Source organism: Pezoporus occidentalis, unplaced genomic scaffold, assembly GCF_034315485.1.
Source record: "Pezoporus occidentalis ecotype Australia unplaced genomic scaffold, CSIRO_AGI_Poc_V1 ctg53, whole genome shotgun sequence".
Lineage (NCBI taxonomy): Eukaryota > Metazoa > Chordata > Aves > Psittaciformes > Psittacidae > Pezoporus > Pezoporus occidentalis.
In genome coordinates this window covers 2,901,237-2,927,691 of record NW_026915866.1, presented here as the reverse complement: position 1 = coordinate 2,927,691, position 26,455 = coordinate 2,901,237, and the positions used below count along the sequence as shown (strand labels likewise).

The 26,455-nt window shown below is 40.4% G+C and overlaps 1 protein-coding gene across 5 annotated transcripts in view; it reads right to left on the bottom strand.

Annotated features, from left to right (window-relative positions):
* CCSER1 (coiled-coil serine rich protein 1) overlaps positions 1-25,879 on the bottom strand; it is a 709,606-nt gene extending 683,727 nt beyond the window's left edge. For 2 of the 5 annotated variants that reach the window (XM_062637611.1, XM_062637613.1), the window contains exon 1: positions 25,479-25,878. The gene's annotated coding sequence lies outside the window, so the exon portion shown is untranslated. Of the gene's footprint in view, positions 1-19,346; positions 19,376-25,478 lie in introns of those variants that run through there. The other 3 variants (XM_062637609.1, XM_062637612.1, XM_062637610.1) reach the window with 3 other exon arrangements.
* Positions 25,880-26,455: the final 576 nt, after the last annotated feature.

Genomic DNA, 26,455 nt, shown 5'->3' with positions numbered 1-26,455 from the left:
TAACTTCAAGTACACAAAGTGATCTGATGCAACTCACCAGAACTATTAAAAAAATAAAAATTAAAATCCATTTAACTGGCAGCCAGGGAGAAAACCTGACAGCTTGCAACTGCTCCTGTGTCAGTTCTGCTGGTCAGTGAGATCCAAATGCAGTACTTCTCCTATACACTGTAAATGTTTTACTGTATTACTAGTCAGATGAACCCGCACACTAGATAACCACTGGAAATAGTACCTGTGGCAATTGCACACAGTTGTGCACTGTAACACCGTAATAACTTATGGAAACAGCTCACTCACTCCCTTGTAAACCAAGACGGCAGTCCCATAAAATCAGAGGCTGGAGCACCTCCCCTATGAAGATAGGTTAAGAGTTGGGCTTGTTCAGTCTGGAGAAGAGAAGGCTCTGGGGAGACCTTAGGGCAGCCCTCCAGTACCTAAAGGGGGCCTGCAAGAGATCTGGAGAGTGACTTTTTACAAGGGCATGGAGTGACAGGACAAGCGGGACTAGATTTAAATTGAAAGAGGGGAGGTTTAGATTAGATGTTAGGGAAAAATTATTCACTGTGAGGGCGATGAGGCACTGGAACAGGTTTCCAAGAAGCTGTGGTTGCCCCATATCTGGCAGTGCTCAAGGTCAGGCTGGAGGGGGCAGCTTAGAGCAACCTGGTCAGAGAGGGGTTGACCTGGATGACCTTAAGGTCCCTTCCAACCCTAACTGCTTTATGATTCTATGATAAAATTCTGCTTTCTCCTCCAAGCAGATAACCCAGAACAAGTTTTCTACTATGCACACTCACCTTTCACTAATAACACTAGCAGAAAAGCTGTTCTCACCTGTTCCTCACCTCATGACGGCCCAAACACACAGCAGAGATGACAAGAAGCCCCGTTTTCCACAAGCTTTCTGTCTGAAGCCACACTTTTAGTTCAGTAAAGCTAAACACCACCAGCAAACTCACTGTCATTGCTCTCCTGGCTGAAGGGTATCAGAATTATTCTAATGTAGCTATCATAAGACATCATAGCCCTAGAGAGGTGTGAACCCAGAGCCTGCATTTACCGACACAAGAGCTTAGGAAGGTTTATGCAGAAGACAATTTCCAGGAAGTTGTTCAGCTATTCCCAAATTATTCTTTATCTGCAATGCTACAATGTTTTATCATAATTGATTCTGTTCTGGCCGGTCTTAGCCAGGATTTTTAACAGCTGTACCCATTTTCTAGAAGCTAGTTTGTTTCTTCACAAGTGATAATTCCTTTATGCTGAATTCAGGTATCATATGAGCCACTACAAGGCAGGCAGGCTTCCTTCCTGCCAATGAACTTGTATAGCATTAACAATTTTTACTGTTCAAACACCAGGCTGTTTTCAAATTTGGCAACCATACAGTAATTGCAACCTCTGATCAGGTTAGAACTCTCCAAGCCCTCTGCCATCAGTATAATTTCCAAGGCATGAGCTCTTTTGCATAGAAAGCATAGGAACCATCCTTATCAAATTGCAAATAACCTGCTGGTAGGCATATCCTGCACAAGCCTTCAGCTAAGATACTCAACTTGCTCTTCTTTATTTCAAAGGATTTAGGTAAAGAGCACACCACAGCACACCATCACCTATTTGAATAGCTAACAGAAGTTCTACTTAGACTTTTTCCAACATCAATATCGTAGCTGCCACAGTAGAAGATGTTTCTCATGTAAAAATACATACTCAGAAATACCTAGCACCATACATAAATACACCTGTTTCGTTCTTTCCGAAGCTATGCAATATTTCTGTTAAAGTAACTTCACTGCTCTTCCTGGATGAATCAGTCAGTTTCTCCCTTCCTGAGGAGGCCTAAGGAGCTTGAAAGGATTTCCAATTTTTAAAGTTTGCTTGATTTGGGTTTTTTAATTGTTTTTTTCCAACAACTTTTCACAAATTAGAGAAGTGCAAATGTTGATATTATTGGGACTGATATGTACCAATACAGCCACACATAAAACTAAGAATTCCTTCTGTCTTCACTGCCTCTAATCTAAGCAATCAGATTTCAAAGGCCTGTGCAATTTCTAAGACTTAAGTAAAAATCCTTGTTGAAACCCTGATTTCTGTGCATTGCTCCTGCCATTTCACAACGGCATCAGACAAACCACATACTCTCCAAGAGATCAATCACATCTACACAGAGTCATTTACCATGTCCCACAATAGACCCCAGACCGATTTCAGTACATGTGAATTACAGTAACCTCCAGCATGAAAAAGGAGTTAGATATTCAATTAGATGAGGGGATTGGTTTTCGCTCCACAAACTGAGGCTGAGAAGGGGAAAAGGAATCCCTGTTATTGGCAGGCTTAAAGCAACTGCACATCACTAGCTTTTGTGACTATTGGGGTTTTTTGTGACTATTGTTTTTTTTTGTGACTACAGGATCAGAAAAGGTGGAAGAATGATGAAAGAAAAAACTTAAGTCCCTCTAAAATCCTCTACTTTTTGGTCTTTTTTAATAAAAAAAATAAGCTACACAATTTTTTTCTCCACTTACCCATTAAATGTGTATAGCATGAAGATTCTCTCATTCATACACAAAGTCTCCTTGAAGTATCTGTTGATGAGGACATTGAGTGATGTTAAGTAGATGCCTCACTATACCAAATGGTTAAGACAGATGTACTGCTCTGGATCAGAGCAATAGCTCACAGAGGTTCAGCGGGTACTGTACTGAATAGAAGCTCTTAGCATAAGCAGGTTTCAATTTTCCAGTTAACTATACAAAGACGGATAAAGTTCAACTCTAAACGGCTTGAGTCAGAACAAAAGTAGGGGGTTTTTGGTTATTGTTTTGCTTTGGTTTAGTGAGAAACCCATGATTCATTTTACTGCAAGGACAATATGTAGTAAACAATGATTCAGCACTTCCAGTATTCCTTCATCTCCCTGTTAATTAGGGAAATGTAGAAGAAAACAGGCAGTGTGAAGGAGGAGTAAGATGTCCAACAAAGCATGCAGCAAAAAAGTGCCAATGTAATGTAGATAGGAATACAAACTATGAGAAGACATATTCGGGGTGACAAGGCTGTATTTCAGGCTAGCAGCTCCCCGCTCAGCATTAAAGATCTGACAATAGTGAAATCTTCTACGTACCCAGACTAGTTATCAGAGTATAATACATTTCAGCATACACCCAGCTACTGAATCAGTGTGTCTGAGCATCAGCTAATAGTCTCTCAAAAAAAAGTGGTACCTTCTGTTCAATATTCATTCATAAAACCCAGATCAACAGAGAACATACTTGAAAGCAGCTAGTCCTGAATAAACAGATACTAAGAAGCAGATTTTTTTCCCCCAGTTAATTGTATCTGGCTCTTGTACTTTGCCACCTTCTCTCATTTCACTAATTGACTGCAAATTTTTTATAAAAAGTATGCCAAACCAAGAAACATTTTACATTTACATTCAATTTTATTCCATCTTTCCCTGTGTGTACTCTTTCAGTAGTAAATAAACAGATTAAAGCTGCTCAGCTCTGCTTCTTTAATAGTCTCAGTATGGCAGTTCTACACATCTTTTCCCAAAAGCTCACCAGACTCTTTGTATCGAGGTATCCGGAGATTAAGAGTTCCACTTCCAAATTCCTAATCCACTTCCAAATTCTCTAATTCATACAAAGCTGCTCCCATTACTTCACTCTAAAGATATTTTTGGCAATAAATTTACTCACAGCACTTACCTCCCCATGGTGCTGCGCCAACCCTCATGGAACACCTCTGCATTGCAAGAATCTCACTGGTATAGCTGAAGTGATATAACATTCAGTATATAGGCTGAGATCACTTAACCTTTAAGTCAACTTTCTTTTTACAAAGATGATTCAACTGTAAGAAACCTTTTTATCCCTTTAATGCCACCAGCTCTTGCACTGTTCTAAACAGAGGAGAGGAGGGAAGCAGCATCACAGGTTCCTACAGCAATCAGCTTATAAAACAAACCCTGATAACTTTTATCTCAGCTTGCATGACTACTAATACTGTTATAGGCTATTGTATTATCTGGCCCAGTTAGAATCCAGCTCCAATATTTAACTCTCTGACCTTCAGCAGGCAGTCTGCGGTGACATTTCCTGATCAAATATGTGCCACAACTTAAATTGTAAAAATTGCTTGGGTATACAGTGTTTATATTCAATGCTTCCACAAAGAATGTTCCAATACAGATAAAAACACTATCTCAGCATCATACTAACATCCAGATGGCTAAAAAAAACAGCCTGTTCCTATCATTTGTCTGTCTTTATTCATTCAATTTTGAGTATTTAACGTGGATTTCAACATCCTTAATAAAGACAAACATTTTCCAGTTCAATGGTTTATAGGTCTTTATCTTTCATTCAACTAATTAGATAATCATCTATTTGGATATAAACATAGAATAACCCCACTGTTGTTGGCAGTCCCATACTAACCTAAGCTTGAATTCAGAATTTTACCCATTGAGTCTTCCCACTACCTGAGGCATTACAAGTGACCTCTGACAGATTAGTTACAGTTGACACCATACCTGCTTGGATACTGGAAAGCATAACTTTATTTGCATATGCAATAGCCTAAGCATGTTTTCTGAGATCTCTAATAATCTACTATTCTCTAGAATACTTTTTTTAGGCTGCACAGATGCCTTAACCTCTGAAAAGCTGATAGGGCTACTGGTCACAACGCTACTTTGATCATTTTCTAAAACCTTCTGCAAACCAATTTGACCCAATATTCAGATATTAAAAACCCTGAGCTTGTAAGTAGAAGATCTCAGCATCGTGTCACTTCTTAATTCCTGTTACCTAATGCAGAAATTCAGCTTTCTTACTAAGCAGCAATCAGGACCTCACACTTTCAAAAGAAACTTCAGACTTCCTGCTCTGATCACAGGACTTACCATTCCTGCAAGATCTAAGCTGCCAAGAAAAGAAAGAAAACCCTGTTTCCAAGCTAAGGCTCTCAGTATGAGTAGATAGAAAACAAAGCAGAATTGCTTCTATGTATGTAAGAGGAGACTAAAATCAAAGACCTATGTGTCATACCGAACTGACAACATTCATAAAAACAATGCATTAAGTGAGGAATCTAAATATCAGCTTAAGAACTTCACCACTGATCAGTTCAGATAACATGTTAACCAAAAGTCACCCAAGACAGTGCAATGAGACACTAGAACAAGCATGGAATTTCTGCCTACTGAGGTGACAAACTGCGTGTTTAATTACACCTATTCAGGACTATCTTTTTAAAAAATTTGTATTAGCTGATTCAGTCCTATTTCCTATATGAAACCCTAAACATTAATATAAAACATCATAGAGAAAGCTGCACACACAAAAATTGAGAGCACTTGAAAAGAGAGCATAATTAAGCTATGATGTGTACTAAAATTAAAACTTAAAGGCCAAAAATTAGCTTTGTGAGCTAAAAGGAGAGTAAGTTTTTACTTACAACCAACTTGTGCATATACATTAGCTTTCCAGGTTGTTAGGATTTTTACTACAACAGGGTGCCTCTAACAACACATATTCATCCATTCTTAGCTGCCTCTAGCAGTAAGAGCAAACAGACACACACTACAGTACTCTATGCTGATAAGGTGGTTAGGGTCCAAGCCATCTTTTTTTATTAAATATATATATATTCCTCTACCATTTAAGGTTAATCAGTATGCTGCACATAGTGTTCAAATACTGTAATTCTGTGGGATTTTAGCACATTCATAGATGCTTCACAACACAGCGATTTATGTTCCTGGCTCTCATTTCTTGAGGAGTACCAAGGATTGCAGATCCCTGGCCCATCACCATTTGCAAAGGCTAGAATTTGGAATGAATCAAAAACAGTATTTGATTTTATGGAGAAGACTATGCTGATGAGTACAGTATTTAATGTCAACATCCTATGCAAATACTTGGTTAAATCTCAACTTTGAGAGCTTCAGCAAATCTCAAAAGTGCAAGGAATAAAGGCAATGCCTTTGTAAAAGTCACACCTGCAACTCCTGGAGCCCTTGCCACTCTACTGAGATTTTAAACAGGCCATGGGCTGATCTATTTCAGCTATATCTGTGTTCTTACCTTGGAAAAAGCTTAACAGAAAATCCAAACCTTAACTAAGATGTGCGGTGAAATACAGCAAAGAGAGGCACTAACATATTGGACTGATTATTACTAGCTAACAAAGATGATAAAAAAAAAAAAAATCATCAATTCAGCCAAGCCTGTTTGACTTTTCAGGAAATAATCATTTATCATGATCACCAGCTAATCAACATTCCGTTTCTGGAAGGTCAGAAAACCTGACTAAAAAAAAAGCAAAGCAAATATTTTTTTATATTCAAATGCTGATACCATTTCCTGAAAGTGCAGCAGACATTGCTCTACAAAAACCTAATACCAGGTAAAAAAATAAGAGTCTGACACACTTCAATATGAACTTTCTTTCCTGATTTCATTTGCCTTTCTCCTCTTTTCTTGACACCTTCGCCCCTTTCCTATTCGAGCTCTCAACTCCAAGCCCCTGTGGGATCTCTGGAAATGCCATCCTGTTCTCCTTGGACAGGACAGGGCAAGACACACAAAGAAAAGTGCACTTGAACTTGGTAGCCTGCAGTCCAGGCCACTACTGCAGAAGCTCAGAGGGTTGTGGGAGCCCAGGGCACAAGTTACGATCATACCTCACCGAAGGGAGAGGAGCACAACACTAGAGGTATGGCTGTAATTGGCAGATGGAGGTAAGGAAAATCCCTAACAGCAGCAGTCCTATTTTCACATACCAGCCAAAGAGAGCAGTGAAAGCAATGTTTCAGTGCTTCTGAAGGACTCAGGAGCAAGATAGTTTAATGTGCTTTTTAATAAAACAGATTTAAACACAGTTCCTCTGGTGGTAAAAAAAAAAAAAAAATATCAACCCAGCTCCACTTGCAATGGTGATGGGTGTGGACTGGGAATATTTTTTTGCTGTTGGTACTCAGTTTTCTTGGCCATTGCTAATCAATCTGCTCATGAAATTAACAATTATAGCAGTCTTTTATATGCAAATTCCCAGGTGTATGCACTATCTTACTGTGAACCCAATTCAACATGCATGGATATTGGCTCTTCCTTTCCTCTGACTTAAGCATGCGATGCAAAGTATATTTCACTACTTAGGTCCTATAATCTTGTTCTTTTTCATAATTCAGAGCATTTCTGCTTTCTATATTAAATCAGTTTTATTCATTCATTTAAAGAGAAGTTATTTGACAGGAAACCAATATGCTATTTCCAATTCTGACTTATCTGAGCTTTAATTTTTTATACATCTGCAAAATGGGGAAATGCCAAATTCATTAGACTCTTCAAGATCCCTATTTGGAAGGCACTACACAAATGCTAATCCCTCCTTGTCCAAGGCATAAAGGGAGAATACAGCCATAATAGCTGTTTTCCACTGAAAACCCCAGTGGGCCTAAAAGTATGTAGGAAGCCAAACTTCATGATGTATTGTCAGAGGAGAGATTCGTTAAGGAATACACAGGGTGGACTCCTCGAGATAAGAGCTATCAAGAGGGAAGGATGATGAAAGGCGGCTGGCACCTCTGACAATACTCTTCACAGCCGGAAATAACGAGGTGTAGCAAGAAGCACTCTGCTCTCCCGGCCTGGCTGTCCCCATTGCTCCTGCCCACATTCCACCCCGTGCAGCTTTTTCAAGCTCAGAAAACAATTAATTAGCATTTGTAAAGTGCTTCTGGAAAGGTCAAGCACTGTGTAAGCAGTAAATGTTACTATGTTATTGCTATGGTAAGGAGATAGAAAAAGTTTTAAAAGTAGTTGAAAATATATGCTATTAGTTTTAATAAAGCATTATATAGTCTTATAGCAGAACAGATGTGTCATTAGGTTTTAATGACAAATTTTTAAACCAATTTTTAAGACCATCACTACTGCAGAAATCTCTTGGGAAAAAAAAAAAACACAAACATTTTGTCAAACAGATGACAACAATTTTCACCAGGCAGTAGCAAGCAACTTTATTATAGAAATCATGCATGCAAAAGGATGGGAGCTTATGTAAATATTTACAGTTGTCCTGGGTTCAGCAGTAGCAGTCATGTTTCTCCTTCTTGGTAGCTGGTGCAGTGCAGTGTTTTGACTTTCAGCCTGGGAACAGAGCTGATAACAAGGATGTTTTGGTTTGGCCAAGGACTTTGTGAGCCTCATGCTCTGCCAGGGAGGAGGGGAAGCCAGGAGGAAGCAGAGACAGGACACCTGACCCAAACTGACCAAAGAGGTATTCCATACCACAGCACGTCATGGCCAGGATGTAACGGGGAGTTACCCGGAAGGGCTGGTGGACTGCAGGGTTGGAGGAGGTATGGGTCGGTGCTTGGTCAGGCCTGGGGGGTGAGTTATCGGTCGGCTGGTGGTGAGGTGATGTATTCTCTTCCCTTGTTATTTCCTTTATCATTGTTATCATTGGTGGTAGCAGTTGTGATTTGTGTTATACCTTAGTTACTAAACTGTTCTTATCTCAACCTGTGGGAGTTGCATTCTTTTCAATTCTCCTCTCTGTCCCTCCAGGAGTAGGGGGAAAGCAAGAAAGGGGGGGAAGTGAGTGAACAAGCTGCCTGACTGGGTTTAAACCATGACAACAGTGTACACAGTATGTATACACAAACACAGTGTACGTTATGTTTGCTCAGAATCTTTTTCAGAGGAAAACAAAAAAAGAAAGATAAACTCAGCAACACTCTGTCCGTCTGACACTGACTGGGGTTGCTGCCTTTTCTCTGAAAGCTCTGCTTGTTCCCAGTTGAACAGGTTCATTCCAAAGGGCTACAGCCATCCAGCTGTCATACGGCAAAAGGAGCATCATTCAAGGTCAGCAGTCTAATTGTCATCCTCTAAGACGCTGTCAAGCTGCTGGCACACAACCTGCACATACACACATAAAGCATCACTTTTTTCCTTGACACCAGATTTCTCCATTCCCTCCTCACAGGCCCTTAGTGCAATCCCTCTCCGTCTCATCATGCTGTCCCCTAATTGTCCGCAGCTTTCCATGAGGGCACATTCCCATTTCTGATGCAGGCACCTGAGAATCCCTCCAATCTTTCACTGCAACCAAATACATGGTATTGAAGCAGTTGATTCAAATCAGTCCAGGAATTTGTCTATGACAGCTGAAACAAGGACAGTCCTTAGAATAGGGCACCCCCTCCAAATCCTTCAGTCGCAAAAACATTCACAACTGACCTCTTGGTCAGCAACCACTGCTCCCGTTATAGTCTTACTGTGACATGGCATCCAGTAGTTTCAGCTGATGCACAAAGGACAGCCTCTGAACACACCCTTTACTTGCAATATCCTAGCTCTAAGCTTCAGCTTCAGAGATGCTGCATTTTGTGGTTTCACTTTTATCAAATTGCATTAGCACAGATTAAACATTAAATAACATTTCTGATAAATAAATGGGGTGGGGGTGGGGTCTTTACACCTCAAAGTCATTAAAATATTGAACTTCCCCACTATGCCATTAACTGTGTATGTCTGCTGAGTCTTTAATCATATTTTTAAGAATAAGAAATCACAGACATGGAAACCACATGAAAGAAATGGCCTCAATCCAAAAGGAAATAATGTATCATCCTAAAGTACATAACTCAGTATTAGTTTAATTATAGCTTGCCTAATTATACCTTATGACACTACTCTACTATACTGTAGTATAAAATCAACTTTCTCATATATACACACATACAGAAAACCTATATTAAAAAAGCATTATGCTTGTGCTATACACAAAAAAATCAGAAGTTCATAGTTAGCCAAGAAACACGTCATATGGCCTCCATACACTTCACCCTATGAAATGCTACCCCAACATTCTTCTGCAGAATCCAGCTGCAGCGAAGTGGTGGACAACATATGGTATGCCTCAACTATCTACAGGCTTTTTCAGCTTGTGTCGTGTTTGAATGTAATTCTTAGCATAAAGATTTCTTTGGAGAAGTATCATATCCAAGAAAGAACTAAAGGAAAAATATCATACACTAAAGTTCTAGAAATACAGGGAATCATGATGGAAATAAATGAGAGAAACCCGGTTAAATTTGAGTCTTTGTCCCGGACAGTTCAGACACAACACTGTTAAAGCTCACTCTCACTTTCTGAGGGTTCAAATTTACAGGTAAAATACTCTGATATCCAACTGTGTCCAAGCAAATGTCAATATGGAAACATGTTCACAACAGTTTCAAGCTATGTAGTGACTGCATAAAGTGTCATATAAAACTCCAGGTCAGCATCAAACCTCTTTAGAAATACTAAGCCAATACACTAAGATACAGGAAAGCGTAAGTATTTCTCCCTTTAATCTCCAGATGATGACAGACTTTATTAAACAGATGCCACCCATCTTTCATTTCAGTTAGCTGAAAGAACCAATTAGATGCATGTTTTCATAATGAAAATGTGAATTCAATGTGAAGCTTTGTCTAACAATAGGCTTGTACAGCAAAGCCTAAGCAGAGCTAAGCCATGGTCTCTGAGGGCTCCTCCTGGCACAGACTGCTAATATAGCATAGGGGGTGACTGCAACTGCATACATCCACACATGTAAAAGGCAAAAGGCCAGCAGATAACAAGGAAAGCAGCTGCAGTCATAGCTGGAGGGTGAGAGAGAAGAAACCTAAGTTTCTGGTTAGCAAGGTCCATAATCACTCAATTACTCAGAAAAAATGCCCGATCTTTTTCATTCAGTATTCTCAAGAAAGCAAGACTTTCAGTGTACTCTTACACAACAGAATCACAAGCTTATAGAAAACCCACTTAATGCTAGCAGGAGAAGCCTACTGTAGAGCTATGAACATTGGCTCGCCATGTGGACCATTCAGAGGACAGCCTGTGGGCCACACCAGGCACATGAGACACCTCCATCTGGCCCACTACCTGGAGGAGACACAGAACAGCTGCTCCAGCAGTGATGGCAGACCTAGCAGCTTAACCCCTCCTCTTGAACACAGTCTGGCATACAACATAGACGCTGCTTCTGCAGTGGTCTGGGGGGGAGGGACATTTACTGCCAAGGATGAAGGGAAGCATTTTGCAGGTCCCAGATCCCTCTTTTTACCCCAAGAACTTGAGCCATCCTATCCCTTAGGCTGCATCAAAATAAGGTCCTCCAGAAATATTTTAAGCCAAACTTAATTCAGTATATACACTTACAGAAAACAGTCTTCTGTGAGAAAATTAACAGTACCCATATTTTATTTTTTCCCCAAGTCCCATGGAAACTAATTAAATTAATTAACCTCTCTCCATCAACTTCCTTATTAAGTCTGTCCCAATGTGCAAGAACGTGAAGATGGAAGAGGTTAGATTATTTTCCCACTCTAAGCTGTAAAAAAAATAATTAATGGACAGAGTAATCAGCATGAGCAAGAAAAAGGCATACATATTAAAAATAATTTAGTGCTAAGCAGAAGATACCTAGGCTGCAGACTCCGAAAATAATCACCTTTTTAATCCATCCGGAGTCTTATGATAAAATTTACCTCATGATGGTGTGCATCCCAGCAATGACTCTATTATTCCTGGATTTTAGGGACAGAGTAACCATGATGAGCATCATTTCAGACCTCCTATATAACAACCTATACAAATTAGTTCCTTCATATTCAGATTCCAGATTTTGTAGAAGCTCTTCTTGTACTTCCAACTAAAGTATAACTAAACACCACCCAATTTCAAGAAGCTTCCTCTTACCTGCACTTGGTAAATAGAAATGTGGAAATGCAAGTTGGTTTTTTTTTCCCTGTTAACGCAAACAAGCAGAGCTTTTTTAACCCCTCAGGGTAAAATATTTTCCAATTCGTGAATAAGCTTCCCTCATTTTCCTTAATGTCAAGCTAACATCGTATTTTTCAATGTAAGAGATCAGACTGACTCATTCCAGCAAGCAGTCTCACTAACAAAATATACAGCAAGCAAAACACCTCCTTTATTTCTGCTCAGTGCTCCCCCATGCAGAGACATATTGCAGCCTTATATCCTGTATGAAATGGGGACTGATTACCCACTACTTCAGTTAGTCACTGTTTTTCTAATGTAGTTTAAAGGTGACCTAAATCTTTGCTTCTTACTTACGCAATGTTTCATTTAGCTTATTAAAATGAACCCTGTACAAGCGAGTTCATCTTATTAAACAGCACAGATCACTCTTTGAAATTGAATTCCTCTTATTATACATACACTAACAACCTTTTTCTTCATCTAGAATCTCAAAGTTTAAGAACTGATACTAGTCATGGCTATAGTGCTTTTCACACCATTATCTGCTAAGGGGTCAAACTGTGACACACATATGCTATGTAAGAAAGTAGGGGATATCAGATTTAAGACCCAAATACCTTAGAGGATTTTTTTTTCTTCCTATGAAGAGAGTCAGGAGGCCAAAATACCACTAGCAACTACAAATCTAATGTTAATCTGAAATCCTGTTACAGAATCTGATATTAATTCAGCTGCCAAGAAACTGTTGCCACTATTTGCTGCACAGAAAAGATCTCCCTTGTTTGGCCACATGGGACAGTGGATTATCAAAGTTCAAAAAACAAAAAGAAGATCAGCAGCATTCCCTTAGCTCACAGTGTAATACTGTCAGCTTATACAATTTGCATTATCTTGGGCACTGTGGACATAACTAGCTCTCACCAAGACTTTCAGTTCTTAATTTCCACAACTGTAAATACTTTTAATTGGAGGATGCTTTGTGAATACAGGACTTCTGATCTGGTGTGGCCAGCCCATACATCTGCCTCAGGTACCTATGCCTTACTGTACTCAAACAGTGACATCAACAATTTCCTGTTTCAATCTAATGCTTCATTACAATACAGTCAGGGGGGGAAATAACAACATACCTGAAACCTCTATCATGAACAGAAAAAATTTGAAAGAGAAATCCAAAGAAGCAAAGTTGCTGAAATAGTGTTTTAAATACACTTTAAATATTTAAGTATTCTAATAAATTATTTATTGATTATTTAAAAATACTGGGATTAGCTCTCAGATTTTTTATCTGTAGGTTATTTTCTTGGTATCCATTACTCTCCTGGTTTGTGCTTTCTAGGGAAGAGTGCTGAAACCACAGTAACAGCCTGAATTACTTATGGATTTAGGGAGAGATTAACCCAGCTTTCCAGTAATGATAGTATTTTCTCAAAAGCCCATGGAGGTCATGACAAGCTTTATTCCACTCAGGACATTGACAAAATGTGGTTTAGATGAATGAGATACCTCAGCATGGAAAACGTTGTGAAATGTATGCCTCAGCTCTGGAAAAGACAGCACCCTGTTACTCCACAGCAATCACAAGTAATCATATTCCTTTCAACTACACACCATAAAGTTGGCCAGGAGCTGCTAGAAAGCTATTTTTTTGCTGGAAGTATATGCCATCCCACTCCTCCTATGGTTTCAAGCCTAGCAAGATCTTCCCAACAGACAGAAACAGTGAAGTGTCAGATGAGGATTAAGGATGAGCACAATCCAGAAAGCTAACTAAAGGGTACAGTCACTTACATAGCAGGGATTTGGAGATGCAGTGAGCTAAAAAAGGCGTGTAGGGTAAAACCAGCCCATGAGCACTAAGATCCCAAGAATGAAAGAGCTGGAAAGCACACAGTTCCTCTTGCTGGAATAGACCAAGGAGACCTTGTGAGCTGTTATTTCAGGTACAGTGTAAAAAGAAGGTCCCATATCCAAAGTGCTAGGCTGAGGAACTGAACCAAACGATATGTTAATGTGCATTGTTCTGGTGAAACAGAAAACCCACATGCTGCTCCAGTTGGACAGACCCAAAAGAGAGACAGAAGGTAAAAAACAGAATAAAAAGCTGCAATACACAGGGAGCCTGTCAAACTGCTCACAATACATCCGTTCGGTGAACGAAGGGTAAGCACCAGGACAGATGGCAGAAACTTTTAAAGCCTACCGGTGACCTTTTTCTTTTGTAATCAGATGTAGCTGTAGAGATTAGGGCAACATAGTGAACAGTTTGAGGATTACACTGAAATTCATCTCTCTGTGTATCTACTCCTAGCCAAATAAACATGAAATATATTCTGCTTCATCTCCAGCCAGGACATTATTTCAACCTCCATCAAATCTGACCTCTCCAGCAAATGCCACTCAGCAGGAAAACCTTCAGAGCATTACAAGGACAAAGTGAGGCATGAAAACACTCAATTCTAGCACAGCACACGTCTCCACGGGTCTTCAATTGATTTTGAAAACTATATTCATGACAAACTATTGCACCCTTTCTAACAATCTTCCCAGAATGATATGACAGGCTATGACCTAGCATTCCTTACAGGAAAAACACCTGTTCATTTTTTTATGCATTGATTAAGTAATGGCAAAAATAGAGTTAACAGAGAGAAAAAGAAAAAAAAATCATAGCAAAATATCTCCTGAAATAATAATGTCACCTATGCATATCACAATGACTGATGTCTTTCCCTTAATACCACAAATGTATGTAGAATATTACTTTGTTCAGTTATCTCAACTTCACTAGAAGCATACTTTGAGTAAGGATTGTAGGACGGGGAATAAAAAGGATCACATTTTGCTCATAATAGCTTTTGACTCGGGAATCCAGGAAACATCTAAGCAGAATATTCTGGTTAATTTACTTTGATATGTAAAGATTAACTCCAGGGAAACAAATGTAACACTTTGAAGGATTCTTCCCACTACCCCGTAATTGTTTCTGTTGTCAAATTCCTTAAATCCCTCTGGTAAACCTCTAAGTATTATACGTCTGTGGTATTGAAGGTAATAAAGTAGCTCACGAAACAGCTTTCCTCAATAACAATCATTCATAATAGATAAAGTAAGCCTAATGCACATATAATGTAACCAGAGTACAAGTGAAGTGCAACCAGCGCTGACTGAAGCTCAACTAACACAAAGACAAAACTATCACAGTGCCAAAGCAAGATTCCCAGACTAAAAAGGATGCTTTACCCTTGAGTCACTTTGTTGTACACCCTGTATCAGTTTATCTCCACTGAAATTTTCACTCCAATAAACAGGTGCATTGTCCTCACACAAGCTGAGCACATGGTTTTACAGGAACACGGCAATGCACACCCGCCTGACAGAGCAAACCAAGTTACTTTTATGTATAAATATGCTCTTGAGTAACCACTTCAGTGCCCTGTCTAAACTCTGTTCCAAGATAAAGAACCACATGAAGAAGTTTTTGCTTTTGTTACTGTTCCAAACACTCACACCACTTCATTATTTTTCAGTGACTCTCTTCAATATTTATTCTGTATATTCTCTACCATAAATTGTGATCAGCTACAGTTCAGAAACAAACTATCTAAATTTTAGCAATTTAGTACTGAAACTTACCATTCTATATGTCTGTTAAGTTTCCTTTCACACAGACTCCCTTGCTTTATTTCTAAGCTCATTTTCTACTAGAGCAACAAACCACTTTGAACACTTTGGTAGGATTTCACACTATCTGAATACAAATACATGGATTTATTTTTTTGCTTCACTACTAATTGGTAAGCGATTTACTACTGCACAGACAGATGCCTCTATATGAAGTTTTCTCTTACTTCTCTATTTTTAACATACCTCCTTAAAGCAGAGGTACCAAAGAGATGTTTAACAAAAAGAAATCCAAAGCTTCAGGTGGTGTAAATGGATATAGCACACAGGCTTAAACAAATCAATTCTCATCAAGCAGGCGTCAGTCCAACACCTTGCATAAGCGTTCCACCCTATGCTTTTGGAAAAGATGATATAAAAATAACCCGGGGGAAGAAGGAAGACCATTAAAAAAAAAGAACCCAAAGAAGAAAACCACTCGGGCTTTTTTCTCACATACATTATGAGCACCAAACCTAACAAGGCCTACTTACCTACAGATTTGCATGTTGTGGTTAGTTCATTTTAATGTCTAAGAAGATCCCAGCAGCCAGGGTACACACACAACTCCTCTCCTAGGTTGACTCATTGATACTGATCATAGAATGAGCTCACTAGGCAGCTTTTTTCTTACGTGAGTCTCTCTCTCTCCCTCCACTCTGATTTCTCAAAACTTCTTAAAACTTAAGACCTCCATTCTTTTGTCAGATACTGCTGAAAGCAACTAACAAATTCAAAAATACCTGGTGCAGGTTAATATACAGGTGACACACCAGGACAGTAGGATAGCAAGTATTGTTTCCATAGAAAATCAGGATAAACTGTTTGCACTTTAGCGTTTCAATCTCTCCTCTGAGCAACACAATTAACCAAAAGCTTACAAACTCCATTTTCAAATTCCAGGACAGAAAAACAGTTTCAAGAAGAATGGAGGAGAACCAACAACATACAAAGGAGAGAAGCTAAAGGCACTGTAGTTCAAAAGCTATTGCATTGCCTGCCTCCTCCATCCTTTTTCATTCTGCAGTCACTGCTCAGCCTAACAAACACAAGGCCAAACAGGAGTATTTGGCTCCATTGAAGGAAGCAATACTGTAACACCAGCTGAGAATCTAGACCCATAAGTTTACATTTGTAAACAGTAATTTCATTAATACTAAATTAATTACTTCATTAATAATTAAAAAATTTCCATAGATTTCACACAGTTACAGGTTTCACTATCTAAATTAGACAGAAATAGTGGTTTCTAAAAACTAGTAACAAAAACCTGGACAACAAAAGCAGTTCAAACTCCTGGTTTCTGTTTTCTTTTTTTTGTATTTGGCTTTGGGGCTGCGGTTTGGTTTGGGCTTTTGGGGGGTTGGTTTTAATTGGGAAGGGCCATCTTCACTGTTCTTTCAAGCTTTCCAGCTTTCCTCAAATTCTTCACTTGTACCAGTTGTTCAGTTCTTCACAATTCCTCACCATAGCTCTCATGCCTCTCTCAAGCTGTTCTGTGTCATCTCAAGTCTAGTCTTGCTTTAATATACAAACTCTTTATGACAAGGACTTAGCCTATATTTAGAAAATGCTGCATAAACAGATAGTGCTGTGTAAGTGTTTTACAGTTTCTCTGGTGTTCAAATTCAGCATTTTGGAAATCACATGCACTGTCCTAGGCAATTGCAAACCAGAAAGAAAAAGGAATTCTTAATGTGAGTACAGAATTTCTTTGTTTATATACATACCATTTTCCCCCTTGACTGTTTTCAAAGAATACAGAATCATTATAAAATAGCTACACCGTAGGACCTCAGTCATATTCAAATGAAAGCATGAAAAAACAGACAGACACTCTAAAATTCTTCAAGTAACAACTTCTTGCTTACCTACTTCAATAAATATCATCCTACCACCCTCTTAAACTAAGCCTACAAAATGTCATGTGTATTGCTAATATACAGCTTTCAGAATCATCTTGCCTGCAATATATTAAACTCTTTAAAACCAAGATGAGGAGTACTTTTTTGTTTTGTTATTTTCCCCCACCAGTTATTAAGTATTTAGAGATCTGAGAGTAGATTTTTAAAAGCTGTGAACTTGGATTTCACTGTACTAGAGCAAGTAAATGAAATAAATCTAAATCCTTTTTTCTGAAATATTGACTATTCCACATGTAGAATACACCATAGATTTGAGCTGAAAGCACCACAACTTATATTGCAACCTTCTCAAAGGATATTTGTATTTTATATATATATGTATGCATGTATTCAATATTTACCCCATTAAACTGATCCCTTTTTACAAGGATATTATGTCTCCCTGTAAGCAACTCACAGTATGGGTCAACTAAAGCCTCAGCCGTGTCTTATTAACGCCCCAGCCTTCTTCATTTTCTAACCCTCTTAATTTGAAACCATTATAAATATAAATGAAATGGGTCTCCTGACAAAGAAGATTCAGATGCATAATCAAGTTATTAGGCCTTTAGCTATGCCACAGAACATTGCTGTTTGCATGCTTTATCTCATGTCACACATTAAATGAAAAAAGTTCAAACTAACTTTTCTGTACATTAAAAATACAAGTTTAGCAGAACTGCAGATCTGACAGCCTAAAACAGCCTTGTAGCTTCCAGTACTGATTTCTGCCCATTAGAAATTTAATCTATAACAAAATTTATCACTAACAGCCATTAGCAGACAATTGTACATTACTCCCTTATTAAGGGCCATGAGCAAATACTAAGGACTGGTGTGAAATTTGCTGAGACCCTGCCACAGACAGCCACCAAAAACATATTTGAGCAAGACCAGGATGTTACAATGAGGGTTTAGAGAGGATAGAAATTACCTTATAGCTAATGTGACTAATCCCTAAATGTCTTCTAACGGTGGTAGAGTATAGCAAAGGCATGGAGCTTGGAGCTGATTTTTCTTTAATTCCCTATCACCCCTCCTCTGTCTTTTTCTTCCCCATCTCAACAGATGCCCCAGAGTTTGCTAGCTATAAAGTTAAGATTAGCAGATAAGAAGCCATTTGTAGTGTCAACTGTTAACAGACAAACTAATTTCTCTATGTTCCTTTTACTTCTTCCTCAGCTACTTTTTGCGCATGTCTTCTGTAACTCCTCAATTTTATTTTGAGGCATGGTTCTCCCAAATCTTAGATTCTTCTTTCACTTTCCCATTAACTTCTGAGAATTTTAAATCCAGGTGATCACTTTAACATCTCTGATCTTTGTAATCTCTGCTTCACCTGGACTTCATAAAAACTCAAAATGCCTTGGTTCCCACCTGATAATCGTGCCCTGGCATAATTAACATTACTATAGAATAGGTGTCTGTAAGTACAGAAAAGTTTCTTTTTAGACACATTGAACTTATTCACATCAGTCGAATTTGCAATGTCTTGACCATTCAAAAATTTATATTCTTCTCAATTCACGGAGAGAAATATTTTGATAACCTAATTTTAGAGGTACTAAAAACATAATGATGCAACGAAAGACATCAAAACAGCACATGCTTGGTAATTTTTAAAAATCAGTTATTGACAAAACCAAATACTATACAAAGCAAATTAGCAAATACTAAAATATAAGAATACAATAAAGGCTTCATTAAAATCAGCAACAGTTTTGTCACTAGTTTATAGGTATAACATTTCTCACAAAACTTATAGGTGTTACATTAAAAAAAAAAAAAGGGTTCAAAACACCAACAAATTAGGATGCTCAAGTCTTCTACCCACAGTGTAATTACTGCACTAACTATAGCTACACAACACCGAGAACACATGCAAAACAAAGCAAAGTTATTTTGTTACTTATAGTGAGGGCAAAGTCTGCCATTACCTATGCAACAGGAAAACCAAAAGAGAATAGAAGATACCTACCTGGCTCTCCCACCCCAGGATCCTTGACAGCTCATTAACTACTAACAGAAGGAAAGTAGGTGGAACAATCAGAATGCCTTCACAGGCTACAGCTGTGCACGCACGTATTACATGAGGCTTTTTTCCCCACAGAGGCAAGTAGTCAAGCAACAACTGACTACATCACAAAGTCTGCAGTTCCACATGCATTTCAAAACTAACATTTGAGTTACATGCTATCACTTTCTAAATGCTATTTCCCACAGATGCTGCGTGTCCCAATACTTGTTTTAAGTATCAATACTAGAAAATTAATATGTATTGATATTATCTATAGCTACTTCGTCATTTTATGCACAATTGATACCTTGCACTCACAGCTGAAGACATGATCTGCCCTCAAGATATTTGAGAGATCTGTGAATCTTAAAGAATGTATATGAACTTGCAGCATCACTTAAATAAATATAGAGAAAGCAACATCATTTTCCCTATTGCCATTTTCTGTCAGTCACCTCCCTTCAGCAATACAGAGAAAAAACATGATCATTAGGAGAATCTGTTTACCAAGGCAGTTTATTAATATTTCTGAATACCGCAAATTAAATTAGCTTGTTAGCATTTTCATCCTTTCAATACATAGATTAAGTTCTTATTTAAAGCTTCTGTGTTAACAGCAGAATAAATATTTTTCTTGCACACACTAAAGTAATATGTATGGTCACAATTAATAAAGAAAATGAAAGGCAATCTTTTTTTATTGGCAGAACTGTTACTCTGTTTTCACTGTACTTGTGCCACAAGCGGGTCATCAAGAACCCAGCCTGTGTATTTTGAAGTTGTAAAACCTGTTAAAACAGGCACCAAGGCTCCTATTCAAATCAGCAGCAGTTCTGCCACTGGCTTAAATGGCCAAAACTTCTCTGAGAATTGATAGCAAAACTCTCCCCTCATCAGTCATACAGTAAAAAAACAATACAAAATACTTTAAATTAATGAATAAATAAGCCAGGGGAGTGCAGAATACGGCACACACACACCCCTGACTGGCACTGCAGTAAATATAGCTAGAAGACACTGAAGAATTTGGAACTACTACCTACTACAAAAGAGAAAAACGCAAAGCAGAAAATGCTAGTGTATTTGGTAACTGGCAGAGGGGGCAGAAGCTGCCATTGCCACCTCAACACAAAACACCCTTTCTACCACATTCTGGCTGAACCAGGTGACTCCACCTTTCTCAGGGTGTCAGATTTTGCTGGCATGGCTAACTGACAGGTTAACATCACTGGAAGGTGATGTGCACAGACATCATGGCTTCACAGGTTCTGCTTCAAATGACAAGGTTTTAGGCTATGACACAAGCAACATGTAGATGCTAAATATTTCTGTACTATACTCTCACCCAAATCTAAATCTCACTGTACTACACAAAATCAGTAAATGACTTGAAAGCTGCTATTTTCACATGGAAACATTTTAAGAGATCACATCAAGATGGCACATCAAAGAAGGAGCAGGAAAGAGGCCCAAAAACAAAAGTGAAAGAGGCAAAAACTGAGAAGAAAGGCAGAGCTGGAAATGCACTAGAACCAATCAACACATTTTTAGAGGCAATGATTTGCACCAAAACGTATAGGGGAAAAAAGGCATTTTTTAAAGCTGTCTACCAGTCTGTCACAACTGGTTCTTCGCAGCGGGAAGACAGCTGTGACCCTCAAAAGCATTACTGACTGAACTGGATCTCAAATTCCTGATATGTTAGAGCATTATAAAAAATTAAGAGCTATTTCCTTAAATAATGCAAAAGTGTCATTGCATTCTATGAGCGCTGAACTCCTTTCTCTCAAACTCAGCAGCTAAAGAAAATCCAGGAAAAGCTTTTTCTCCTCAACTGAAAAAAAAAATAATCTGCTACTAATTAACCTTTATAGAGAAAATGTTGCCTAACTCCACACCCAAATCCTGCAAGTGCATCTGCAGGAAGTTTCTACATCTATGCCAAGTTATCAAAATAACTATACTAAAGCAGTTAAGTCATTAAGATAAGACCATGTGACTTGGGATGCATATTCCAGTTCAATTATCTTTATCACAAATCAACTGTGTGACTTCAACACAACACCACCTCAATTTCCCATCTATGAAGAAAACAATTACACATTCATACCTCAACATTGACAGGGACTTTTCTAGCATAACCAGGGGAAAAAAAAAAAAAATAGAGTCATCTATATTCAACACAGAACATTTGTACACAAAACCATCATCATTCAGACCTTACAACACCCCTTGACAGTCTATTTTGGGGTTGGTTTTGTTTCTCTAAGTTTTTGGGGGGTTGTTTGTTGGGTTTGGGGTTGTCTGGTTTTTTGTGTTGTTTTTTTGGTTGGTTGGTTTCCGTGCAGAATTACAAAACACTTGCAACAGATTACAGTGCACATTTTAAAAACTTCTTGCCTTTTCCACATCCAAGACTTTTCTGCTCTTACTTATTGCCTGTCTGTGATTTCTTCTGCCTTACATTTTATTATAAAACAACTATTCTCTAACAGGACAGATCACTTTTCAGGTAAAAGCAGTAGACTGCATAGGAAACATTAACATTTTGTCATACAGTGTATAAATGATACAACAGTCTGCAGTCACCAAGTATGTGCTTATATTTTCTATATGAAAATATAGTACGATACACTGTGTAAGGTAGGGCAGTGAGAACAAGTCAAAAAGCATCAAGTATCAACATGCTTAACTAGCAAACAGCTACAGAGGTTTAATACAATTGGATGTAAAATATATGGCTCCATCTTCCATAACCTCAAAGTTATAGGTCCTTACTCAAGCATAGGAATATACATGAAATATTAGAAGCAAAAAAATCACACTACAGGTTTTATGTGCTTACAAGTTCTGTATTTTGCATGCCATCTCACAGACACAGCACATTCAATAGCTAAAGTCTGATACGAAAGCATATTCACTTTACCAAGTAAACCCAGTTTACTATCACTGCAGAAATCTGCCAAATAAACGCAATAATGAGAGAAAAACCTTAAGCTGCATAATTATTTTTCAGTAAACAAACCCAGCCCCTACTTGCCATTATTTTATTTATGCATATGCTTCCTTTTGTTCCCCTACCACCACCCCCATCCAATTGCAGCAGAACTACTCACAAGGGGAAGACCTGAGGCACTGAATCTTGTAACAAGCAGTAACTCTGGCAAGATAGAGAATTTAATTCAGTTCTTCTGCCTAACAAGCTGGTGGGTATTCCAAAAATATAATGTGCACCATTTGACTTGAAATGTCTGTAAGGTTTCTTTTCCATCGATACTTTCACTGACACACAAATGCTATGTCCTCAGATGCTTTACTTGTATTAATCAACCTCAGAAAAACAATTGTGCAGCTTTCACTTCTTACCTTGCCTCAAAGATCTATAACACCTGGTAAAATACACAGCCTCTTTACATTAGAACACCTCCAGAAGTACAGTGAAAATAACCCAGGAACTCAACCTCAGTGAAAATGTCATGTCCTCAGAATGTGCACATCTGTATGTTTCTCAAAATCTACCATTATTTTGACAAAATACTTCTCAGTAGTACTCACATCTGCGCTATTGACAAAACATAAAACCATACATTGCCCTTATGCAATTCTGACTTTCCAAATACTCCAGGGGAGGTAATCCAACCAAGCCATAGTATCTTCCATGAACCTTCATGGAGGAGTAGGAATTCATCCAGATGGAGCAACATTTCTACTTCTCTCTTGCAATTGATGAAACACTATCTAGTGAAGTAAGACACTGCCAATTTTAAGTTGTTCAATGTCCAGCTATTAACTACAAAGGCTTAAATGAGGTATTAGGCTTGACTCAAGGAGAGATTCAACCACAGGCAGCTCACACAGCATGACAGATCATGCACTCACACAACCATATGCTTAGACCTGAAGATACAAGATGGTTTTTCAGCATCTTCTGTGACTAACAGACTTAAACACCAAGCAATATCTCTTGTAACCCAGACATGGTACATACCCTATGCACTGTTCCAGCTCCTCCTTATGGTACAGCTCCCCACGTCTATGCTGCCTGATGGGGCCTGCACCAAGCTCATGAGAAGGCAGGCCTCACTCAAACCAATATGCACCAGCTATTCCAAAAAGTCCTACCAGGGATTACAGCCAGGGCCACAGGACTTCACCCTGTGGCTGACAGACAACTTTCCCACTGAACTAGATTTCCTCATCAGACTGCTGCAGAAAGCTGCTGCACTCAGTATCCTTTCAAGCCAAGCTGGGGAAGTTCTTCAATTTACAGGGACCATTGCACTCCAGACTCCAAGACGTAAAGGAAATGCTATTTGCAGAAAATATCCCTTGTTTGTACTACACGCTTTCCGCAGCTCATGGACAGCCATGTACTACCTTCTCCTGGGACAGTCTTGCCCATTTAGGAGATGCTGCACTTCGTTTGGGATGCTAGAGATAAATAGTAACATCAGAGGAAAATAAATTATCCTCATGTCTGTAAGAGGTCTTTCTAAAGCTCTAGTTGCTCTTCTGGGTTATTCCAGGTCTCAGTCAGTCCTTCCCATTTCCATTTTTAAGAAAACATTCTTGAAATATTTTTTCTGTTTCTGCAATAATTTTCTGTCCTACAGCAGCCTCAAAAATCATGGCTAAACCAAGCCACTGCAGATATTATCACCAAGGCAAAAAAACAAATTATGTACTATTACTACTTCAAGCTATTTAAATACAAATATTGCTGTCCTTTATACCGACTGCATTTGTACTACAGGCACACATACAACGAGGAGTTGTAAAAAAGACAAGAATCTTCCCAAATGATTAGGCGCAATGTCTTTGCTATCTGAGCTTTTTCAGTTCATTAATATTTCACTTTTATATATTCCTCAGCTGCTTTTTCAACATGTTCCTTTTTTTCCTTCTTAAGTATGTGCAAAGAGAATTGTTTGAAGTAACTAGCAGACCCTGCCTCACACCCCCACCTCCGTGCCCCCTGAGAGTTTAACACTTCAAGTGCAATATATACTAGATAGAAAAACACATCTGGCATTGAAAAGGATAAGAGGAGATTCTGAGTCTCGCTTCTATTTACATTCAACTATAAAGGTGTGCAATAAGAAATAAAGCTTACTGCAGTTTCTCTCTACGCCAAGACAGTGTTGTCAGTCTCAAAGGTGAGACGGAGACATAAAGCTGTGGGGGGTTTACTTCTCCGAGAAAAGGCAGAATCACCCCGCTCCTTTACAAGCCAACTCGCAGCAACACTTTTCCTTGCCAAGTGAAAAATCTCCTCTTTCAGCCAGGAGAGGCAACACAAAAACTATCTAAAGGAAATACACGATTTTCATGAACCTCTTCCATAATAACCACAACCACCACCATCTGCTCCACTTTTTACGCGTGCCATCTGATTTTGGAAAACACGGGCAGCACCCTCTACCTCCTGCTTCCAAACCCAACCACGCTGCAAAGGCCACACACGACTGACGGCCAGTGCCCCAGCCCTACCCACTGACATTTCTGCCACCGCTTCTCCCTGACATCCTCACAGGTTAACTGCACATTGCAGCCACCGCGGCACCAGCTTCCCCGCTGCGTCCGGCACAGGCCGAGACCCACAGCGCCTCCGGGCCTCCCCCTCCAGCACCGCGGCGCCGCTGCCGCGGCTGGGCCGGCCCCGGCTGACACCTGAGGGCACCCAGCCCCTGCCCGCCTCACCACAAAGACACCGATGCCGGTGTCCCCCCTGCCAGCCACCCGCGCTAATCCCTGCCGCCACCAGAGCGCGGCTCCCGGGGATCAGCGCGGAGCTGCAGCACCGGCAGCCCCGATCCCCCGCCGCCGCCGCCACCACCACTGCAGCCGCGCCGCGGGTCGGCGCAGGGCGGCCGGGAGCCGCCGCCCCGCGGGCTGGGAAGGCGAGGCCAAGCGGCTGGGGGCCACCCGCGCTCCGGGGCACCACCCGCCCGCATCCCCTCAGCACCTGAGTGGAGAATCAGGGCGGCCTCTGCCCACTCCCGCCAGCCGGCCCCCGGCGTATCCGGCGGCGCCCCACGGCCTGAGCCGGCTGCCCGTTCAGCCCGGCGGTGCTGCCCGGGAGGGACACGTTACCTGGTCAGGCTCCTCGGACACTCGGGGCGCTCGCCGTCCACCGGTGGGGGCTGGGGACCCTCCTGCCCCCGCCCGGCCCGCGAGGTAGGTGAAGTGGTTTCCTGCGTGTCCCTGGTACGGGGTGAATAATCCGTCCAGAGCCCGGCGTCCCTACTTGCGTGCTCGTCCGTCCGTCAGTCAGTCATTTACAGCCGGGCGTGTGCGTGGTGTCTGTGTGCGCGGCGGGCGGAGGGGGGCGGTGGACGGGGGCGGGCCGGGGCGGTGCTTCCGCGCGTGTGCCGGTGCGGTGCGCGTGTGCCCGCTGCGCGATGCGGGGCAGCTTCTGCGTGTGTGTCCGTACGCGCGGTGCGGCGGTGTGTCATGTGTGTATGTGTGTATAGGTACGTATGTACGTATGTATATGTATGCGTGTCGTGGGGGTGCTGTCGTGTCTCTCTTCCCCGCGGTGCCCCCGCCGCTGCGGGAGCGGGGAGGCGGTGGCCCAGGAGACCCCTGGAGGCTGCACCCCGCCAGGCTCAGCCCCAGCGCGGGGCCGGGCCTTGCTCAGCTGCTTCCCGCTTTCCTCTGGTGGGAGGCAAACACGGGGGACTGGTTGAAGGGGAAGTCTCCCCGTGAGGAGTTCGGCGCTGATCCGGTATGTTTACACGCAGCATCTGCTTTGGGATTTGCATTCCTTTCTCCTGCTTTCTCGCAGGGTGGTGAAGCAGTCTTGGTTTCATTTCCTCGTCCTCTTTTCTGGTCTGTGTTTTGTAATTATATTCCAGTTACTCCATCACCATCCTGGTGCGTTGCCAGTCCTAGGAAGAGAACTTTGTAGTCTTCGTCTCCATGCCAAAGGTAGATCCATCCGCATCACTGTAAGAGAAGGAATGACTCCCCTGGAACATTGGATCAGGGCAGAGATCAATTGTGTGGCATTTAGATGTAAATAAGTTCCTTATTGAGTTCAGAAAGAGAAGGTAAAACAGGAATAGCTA